Source organism: Solanum tuberosum, unplaced genomic scaffold (assembly GCF_000226075.1).
Source record: "Solanum tuberosum cultivar DM 1-3 516 R44 unplaced genomic scaffold, SolTub_3.0 scf00416, whole genome shotgun sequence".
Classification (NCBI taxonomy): Eukaryota; Viridiplantae; Streptophyta; class Magnoliopsida; order Solanales; family Solanaceae; genus Solanum; species Solanum tuberosum.
The window spans coordinates 484,528-492,979 of NW_006239331.1; the positions used below are offsets into that span (position 1 = coordinate 484,528).

Here is an 8,452-nt window from a genome sequence, read left to right on the forward strand (position 1 = left end):
TTGAGGATCTTGGTGGAGTTTTGGAGAGGGCTTAGAGAGTGTTTTTGAAGTAAAAAAAAATGACTAAGCATGGGACATATCCCCTTTTAATAAAAAACGTCCCCAACACTTAGCCTCAAAAAAAGAAAAAATAGCTCACTGGAAATTGCAAATCTGCACAGACAAGTTTTACGAAAATGGTCATAACTCCCTCATCCTAACTCGGAATGAGGTGAAACCAAGTGCGTTGGAAAGCTAACTCAAAGAGCTTTAATTTAATAGGTTGTGGCCCTTCCATTTCCTTGTGTTCTAAGAGATATGCCCCTTTAAAGTTGACCCTCCAAATCGCATTTTTTTGCGATTTTTCGAATTTTGATACGGTTGCTCTAAAATTCAGGTTAGACCCATTTCCCACTCAATTTGACCCCATGAATAATAATATGAAGTTGAATTTCCAAAATCATGCACAGATTTTGAGATATATGGAAATTACAATTATAGGTGTTTCCGAAGCACATTTTCGGGCATTTTTGGGGTCATTTCACTATGTGAATGGATTACAACACAAACTGCCAAGTATATCTCAAATGTGCGACCAAGGAAATAAAGTAATATTTACTACTGATGAATGTAAAGTGGTAAACTCAACCACAGAGGAACCGGTTCTCCTTGGAAAAAGGCACAAAAATGTATATAAAACTGAGATAATGAGTCCAGAAAATTCACCCACCTGCCTCAGTGCCATCACTGAAACCTCCCTTCTCTGGCACAAGAGGTTGGGGCTTATTAGTTTTTCTACAATTGACAAATTAATATCAAAGGAACTGGTTAGTGGATTACCTGAAACGAAGCTGAATAGTGAACAAATTTGTGGTGCATGTGCTCAAGGTAAACAGATAAAATCCTCTTTCAAACCAAAGGCAGTGGTTAGCACAACGAAACCTCTAGAACTGCTCCACATGGACTTATGTGGACCAATGCGCGTGCTAAGTAGAGGAGGCAAAAGGTAATTTTTTGTAATTGTAGATGACTATTCTAGATTCACATGGACCATATTCTTAGCAACAAAAGATGAGACATACGATATGTTTGAAATATTTGTGAAACTGGTTCAAAATAAATTCAGCAGTGAAGTTATCACCTTCAGATCAGATCATGGATTAGAATTTGAAAACTCCAAATTCCTAAACTTCTTCACTATCAATGAAGTTGATCACAATTTCTCGGCACAAAGAACTCCTCAACAAAATGGTGTGGTGGAATGGAAGAATAGAACATTAGAAGACATTGCTAGAACCATGTTGATAACAAGCAATCTACCGAAATCCTACTAGGTTGAGGCAGTAAACACTGCATGTTATCTTATTAATAGATGCATGATAAGTTTGATACTAAATAAAACTCCATACGATTTGTTGAAAGGAAGAAAGCTGACTTTAGCACATCTTCGACCTTTCAGATGTACCTGCTATGTGCATAACAATGGAAAAGATACCTTGGGTAAATTTGATGCCAAAAGTGATAAAGGAGTGTTCCTGGGATATTCAAGTCAAAGCAAGGCGTACAAAATACTCAATAAGAGAACAAATCATGTAGAAGAAAGCATGCATGTTACTTTTTATGAAGGGCAGAACCAAACAAATTGAGGCATGATAGACCATCTTAATGATCTGGGTATGACTCAACCGAAAACACCAGAGGAAAACCAATCAGATGAGAATGGAACTTAGGAACAAACTGTCAAATTAAGTCCCATCATCCATGAAACTGAAAATACACTTGAGGAAGAGGAAAAAGGTGAACCAGGGCCATCAACATCTGACACTACTCGAGATGCTCAACCAAATAACTGGAAACATCAAAGATCTCATCCAATACAGAATATTCTCACACCTTTGGACTCAGGAATTCATACTAGATCAAAACTAAGGAATATGTGTGCCTTCTCAGAATACCTATCACTTGTTCAACCCAAAAATATTAAAGAAGCTCTGGCAGACCCAGACTAGATTATAGCCATGGAACTGAGTCAGTTTGAACGAAGCAAATTCTGGAACCTGGTTCCCAGACCACATGATAGAATTGTGATAGGCACTCGATGGGTTTTTAGTTATAAGCTTGATGATCAGGGACAAGTCACTCGAAACAAGGCAAGACTAGTTGTACAGGGGTATAATCAAGATGAAGGAATTGACTATGATGAAACCTTCGCACCCGTAGCAAGGATGGAAGCAATACAGATGCTTATAGCTTTTGCTGCTCACATAGAGTTTAAACTATACTACATGGATGTAAAAAGTGCCTTTCTAAATGGATACCTCCAAGAAGAAGTATATGTGAAATAACCTCGTGGTTTAAAGACCCTGATCATCCTGAATTTGTCTATAAATTAGACAAAGCACTATATGGGCTAAAACAAGCACCAAGAGCATGGTACAATCGTGTGTCCAACATGGGTATTCAAGAGGAAAAATAGATAATACACTTTTTCTTCGAAGACAAGGTAATGACCTCCTCATTGTTCAAGTATACGTAGAGATATCATATTTGGAGGAACAGATGCTGAACTTGGAGTTGAATTCACAAAATTAATAAGCAGTGAATTTGAGATGAGCATGATGGGTGAATTAAACTTCTTCTTAGGTCTTCAAATCAAACAGTCCTCATCGGGGACCTCAATAAATCAACAAAAATACTTTAAAGAATTGCTACAAAAATTTGAGATAGATGAGGCCAAATCAATTGATACTCCCATTGGAACAGCAACCAAGCTTGAAAAGGATGAAACTGGTTCCCAGTAAATAATACCAAATACAGAGGAATGATTGGGCCACTTTTGTATCTAACTGCCAGTAGACCTAACAGTGTATTCAGCGTGGGGCTATGTGCTCGATTTCAGTCTCGTCCAAAAGAATCTCATCTAAAAGCAGTGAAAAGGGTACTTAGATATCTTAAAGGGACACTGAACCTAGTTTTATGGTATCCAATAGGAGAATCCTTCGATCTAATAGGATTTGCAGATGCAAACTATGCAGGTTACCTGGTGGATAGAAAAAGTACATTTGGAATGGCTCACTTCCTAGGGCCTTCTCTCGTCTCCTGGGCAACAAGAAAACAAAATCCAGTCGCCCTCTCACTGCTGAGGCTGAATATGTGGTTGTCGCATCCTGTTGTGCACAACTATTATGGATTAAATAAAAACTGGAGGATTTTCGAATTAACGCAGGATGCATACCCATCATGTGCGACAACACAAGTGATGTCAATATGGCAAAGAACCCGGTCAAACATAAACGAACCAAACATATAAATATCAAGCATAATTTTCTCTGTGACAATGTTGAAAAAAGGTTCATCATCATGACTTTCTGCAAAACTGAGGACCAGGTTGTTGACATCTTCACCATAGCCCTTGGACGTGAACCTTTTCAAAAGAATCATTTAGCCTTAGGGCTGGTGTTTCAAGATTAACACATGCCCCCATGACACTCTCAGGCTTATCTTAAATAAGGTGATCTATAAAACCATAACACTTGTTCACTTCTAACTCATCTCGGTACCTGTTGCAGGTATACAACCATATGAAGCACAACATGTTGATAAAAAGTTTAATGATATTACCCTTAGTTTCTTCTAGCCTTGGTACAAGACTGCTCATATTGCTAGGAACATGTTCTCCTCTCACCAGGTATTCACTTAATCCTCCTCTGTATTCATCTTTGCATTGCACTTATATACATGACCTTGTTACACTCTTAAAAGAACCTGGTGCACTCAAATGTTCTCCCATACAACCTTTATGATTTACGCGGGAAATAAAGATGACCCACCATTTAAAACCCCCGTCAATTTTTTATATACACCTCCCCGGGCACTTAACCATCACTCACGCCTCCCATCAATGTTAGACTATCATCATTACATCTCATTTCCCAAGATTTCCTTCCAAACATTGTCCACCACCTCCACCTTCCACTAATCCCAAACACTCCAAGACTAAACACTACAGATTTCATCAAACCAAAAGAAAAAAAAAGGCAAGCAGAAAACCATTGCTTACCCCCGTCGCCTACTCACATGACGAAAGTTCCTCTGACTCACCGGCACACTCATCATTACCAGCGTCACCCATCGTATCATCTCAGGGGGAATGTGGGTTCTCAACTGATACTTCACTACAAACCCACTGCTAGAATCTCCTCAGAAATCCCCCTTGCCTACTCGTCCACTATCTCCAATGCCGGCATATGCCTCCAGCGACCCCCTTCACCATCGCTCCCCACTTCGAAAACCCCATTCCTCACTACTCGATTTCTCCACCGCCATCTCCAGTTGAAACCCTAATTCCCACTATCACACCGACCCCTCTTCCACCACCACCTACTAACCCTAAAGACCCCCATCTTGATGATATCCCACTCAGCCAGCTTCATCCCAAGATCCCCCGATGACCACGAAAACACATTGTTGTCAAGAGGACTCACATACATGTCCCATTTACTCGAAGTGTGAGTCAGGCTTAGATGAAAGAAGCAGCAAAATCTAGTAAGAAGAGAAAACCAACAGGTAAGTCTCTGGTTCCCCCGCCCTCCTCACCCGTCCTTCTGGATTCTGAAACTGAAACAATATTTGCATCCTCTCCTACGGCTAACTCTCCCCAATCCACCAAAATTAACAAAAATCTGGCCAAGTACCTGGCCTTGGGAAAGGAGAAATACTTTGGGTCCAAGAAGGTTCTTAGGGGTCGAACCTTTCATCCTGAAATTCGTACTATAGGGGTAGTCTTAAGGGTTTTAGAACTGCTTAACTTTCAGGGATGGGCTGATTTGTTTCTGGACACTAGGGTGCCTTTGTATGAAAAGGAGGTGCGAGAGTTCTATACCAACCTTAATGTGTTAGAGGGATCGGTGGTCACTTCCACTGTCAATGGTGTGGAACTGGTGTTTGATTCTGTTAGACTTGGTGAAATCTTTCATATACCCACTGTTGGGTTGTCTAAGTATGTATGGACTGGAGATGTTAATTGTTTGTTAACTTCCAAGTTTTCTCAGGGCAGGGTTACGCCTAGGGATAGAAAGGTCCTCAAAGGGGATATGTCCCCATTCCATAACCTAATGTTTGAGTTGGTCCATAAAAGTATTATGCCTAGGGGTGAGCGACGACATGAGGCTTCATTTAGGGATATGGGGATTGCTCATGCACTTGAAAATAAGGATCTTATTGACTGGCCCTCCCTAATGATTAAACAAATGGCTAGGGTGATCGATCCTAAACCTGGTGCTCATTAATTAGCCTTTGGAAATCTTCTTACCACTATGTTTAGGGCTTTTGATGTACCTTTGGGTGAGGGTAGAGCTTTGGTAAGCTGTGATATGATCGCCAGACCCGTTCTTGCTACCTGTCGATTGTTGAATGAAGGAAATCAAGCTCCTGCTGTTCCACCTCATGTTCTTGGCCCAGTTGCTACCCTGCTTAATGATTTTCATGCTGCTAGGGAACAGAATGAGGCTCTATGTGCTGAACTTGAAGTCTCTTGTGATGCTTTGGCTGTGTCACAAGGGGAAGTTGCTCGTCTAAAAGATCAGCTGGCGGAATAATAAAATTAATCTAATGCTCGTGTGGACCGTGTGCTTCAACTCCTTGCTTTGTCCCAACCTTTATCCCATCCCTTTCCTTCAACATCTTAGCCAATCTATCTTTTCTCCTTTGATCACTGTTGATACAATGTCATGTTATTTTGTGTTTTTTCTTTTGATGGATATTTTGGTGGAGCTCGTTGTGAGCTTAAAACTCTAAGTGCTATCTGATGTATCTAACTATTATGTTCCTGCGTGTGATATGTTTGTGTTACCTTGGCTTCAGATGGCTAATATCATTAGATTGTTCTTGACTTGTGTTCTGCTTTCTATAGGTGTTGTCCATGCGGACTCTGAGTTTTGATCTAACTTGTTTCTGTTTTGCACTCACCTCTTCTTTTTGATATGCCAAAAGAGGGAAGATATAATAGTTATTATTCTGTAGAAACAGTATTGATGTTGCACAGGAAATAGGGTGTAGATTTGCCATCATCAAAAATGGGGAAATTGATAAATCAAATACAGTTTTGATGATCGACACAGTGAACCAGGTTCACCCTGCAAAGCTTATCATTCAAAGGCTAAATAAACTAAAATAAAAAAGGAAGAGTTCTCGCGCTAAAAAGAAAGTTGAGTTAGAAAGGGAAAAGCATCAGCAAAAGAAGTCTTGCATGAATAAGGAGACATGGCAAGCCAAGTTATAAAAGGAAAAGGTTTACAATTAAACGAATCGAAATTCTTTCCAAATACAACTATAATTCCTCTCCTTATACAAGTCAGAGTCTAACATAGTTCAGAGTCTATAAAAGGACAACGAGCCAGATAGAAAAATTTGTATTTGCATAATTCAAAAAAGAGAGAACAAGAGAAAGAGAGAGAGTCATAGTGAAGGCCAAAGTGTTCTAGAGGTAGAAATGAAAGAATTCTAGAGTTAGAATTACTTTCGAATAGTTGAGTCGCATTGATCTGTCCTTGGATCAGTGTTTGTGAGAGTCTTGAGAGTGTGTGAGAATTGTAAACAAGAAGTGGGTTTGACTTCTTGTGAGGGTTAGAGTTAGTAGAGAGATTGAGAGTTTTTGTAACCAAGAACCGAGTTTGACTTCTTGGAGAGTCGAGGGTGTTTTCGATTATAGTTAATCGAAAGGGTAGACGTTTAGAGATTAGATTCATCGATTTACTGAGTTGTAATTGTTGAATTAATATAAAACTCTGTGTGGTTTTTCCCTTCCTTGAGTTAGGAAGGTTTCCACAATATTTTGGTGTTACCGTCATTAACGTAAGTATCTTGTGTGTATTATTCAAGAACCTGGTGTTTGAATACTGGGTAAGGTTTCTTCAAGCAGGTTCAGCAAAATCTAGTACACACATTTACCTTCACTTCAACATAAGGAAACAAAGTACAGTATAAGCTTTTCTTCTTCCTTTTTCTCCTATTGCAGAATTGAGACCTTACCCCTACCTTGGGAGGCAAAGAGGTTGTTTCTGATAAATCTCGACTCAAGGAAAAGCATATCAAAGCAGATCGAAAAGGAAATAACATAAGTGAATAAATCATGGAAAAATACTATATATAGAATTAGAAAGTATGACGAAGCATTCTAAAACGGAATAGTAACTACAACAATAATAAATGCAAAGATGTAGGCATCCCCATTTTTTTAGACATAGCAACATATGCAAAGTTGCAATATAATCAAATTACACTAGTCCAGGCCAACAGCTAAGTCCAATCACAGAATAAAAGAATATGCATTTAGAAATCAACAATTATCTAAAAGTTTGCTTAAGTTGGTACCCCTGGGTATCTCTCCCTTTGTACAAATTTGCGGATGGACAGGTCCAACGTTCCCACTATACTGTTAAGTACTGTTCTTGTAACATTCTTCTCTTCCTTTTTGACCTGAAACATTTTAAGGCTGAGGAATATCCAATATAAATATCAAACTTGAAAGAATAAATATCACACAAATATCATCTTACTTACATGAAGGAAAACATCAAATTCCAAAAGAATGAATATCACATAACAATCATTTTAAGTACATAGCAGAAGCTCTTAAGCATGTTTGAAACTCAAAAAGACATCAAATTTTGCAGAAAGTAGAACTTGTTAAGAGGATTTCAGCACTTGAAGAAGCATCAGGCCACTGGCACAAAGCGGTGAAGTTTAATTGCTCACGCCTCATGGGAGTACAAATCTTCTCATCAAAATTCAAAATGCACAGATACAATTGAGATTTTTATCTGATAGGTAGTCTAGCTGGTTCATGCTGCAGTTCTCGTGTTACTTCCTAGCTGGAATTGATCGACAACATCCAGCACAATCTATATGTATTCATTCTCACATTGGATGAAGGAATTGCTCAAAGGAGCAGATACATTACCTCCTGTGTTTCCTATCTGCTGGAAACATCCAAGACCTAATTAGTGCTTTTACAATTCTTAAATCAGAAAATAGGTGTTTAATTCAGAGGCATGTACGAAAAGGAAATTAGTGAACACTTACCCAAATAGCCTGAAAAATGTTTCTTTTGCTCCAGATAATATAATATAAGACACTTAAGTATTCAACAGCTCAATATGACATGAAGAGGCCTAGCAGGAAAGTTGTTAGTCAGTCTTTATGCATTATGAAGCAGCCCCAGTTGTATGAGGTTCCTTCAGCTTATGAACCAACACCCAAGTCACCAACTTTTTTGAACCTATTTGCACATGATAATAAATCAGAACTGTGACTAGCTAGCACTGGCTATAGAGAAATTAGAAATGAGTCCCAAAAAATCTTCATCATTACTTTTTACCGCTAAAAATAGAACCCTTAGATACTAATAAATAGGCACAGGTGAAAACGGATTAATTAGATGCAAAGCACTATATTTGAAATGAATGGTAAAATG

At 38.8% G+C, this 8,452-nt stretch overlaps 1 long non-coding RNA gene across 2 annotated transcripts in view; it reads right to left on the minus strand.

The window, feature by feature from the left end:
• The window catches only part of LOC102582263 (uncharacterized), a 14,906-nt gene extending 6,867 nt beyond the window's left edge, over positions 1 to 8,039 (minus strand). Inside the window, exons 1-2 of one of the 2 annotated variants that reach the window (XR_001471667.1) lie at positions 7,540 to 8,039; positions 7,351 to 7,455 (exon numbers count right to left, since the gene is read on the minus strand). This is a non-coding gene — a long non-coding RNA (uncharacterized lncRNA). Of the gene's footprint in view, positions 1 to 7,350 lie in introns of both variants that reach the window. The other variant, XR_368532.2, reaches the window with a different exon arrangement.
• Positions 8,040 to 8,452: the final 413 nt, after the last annotated feature.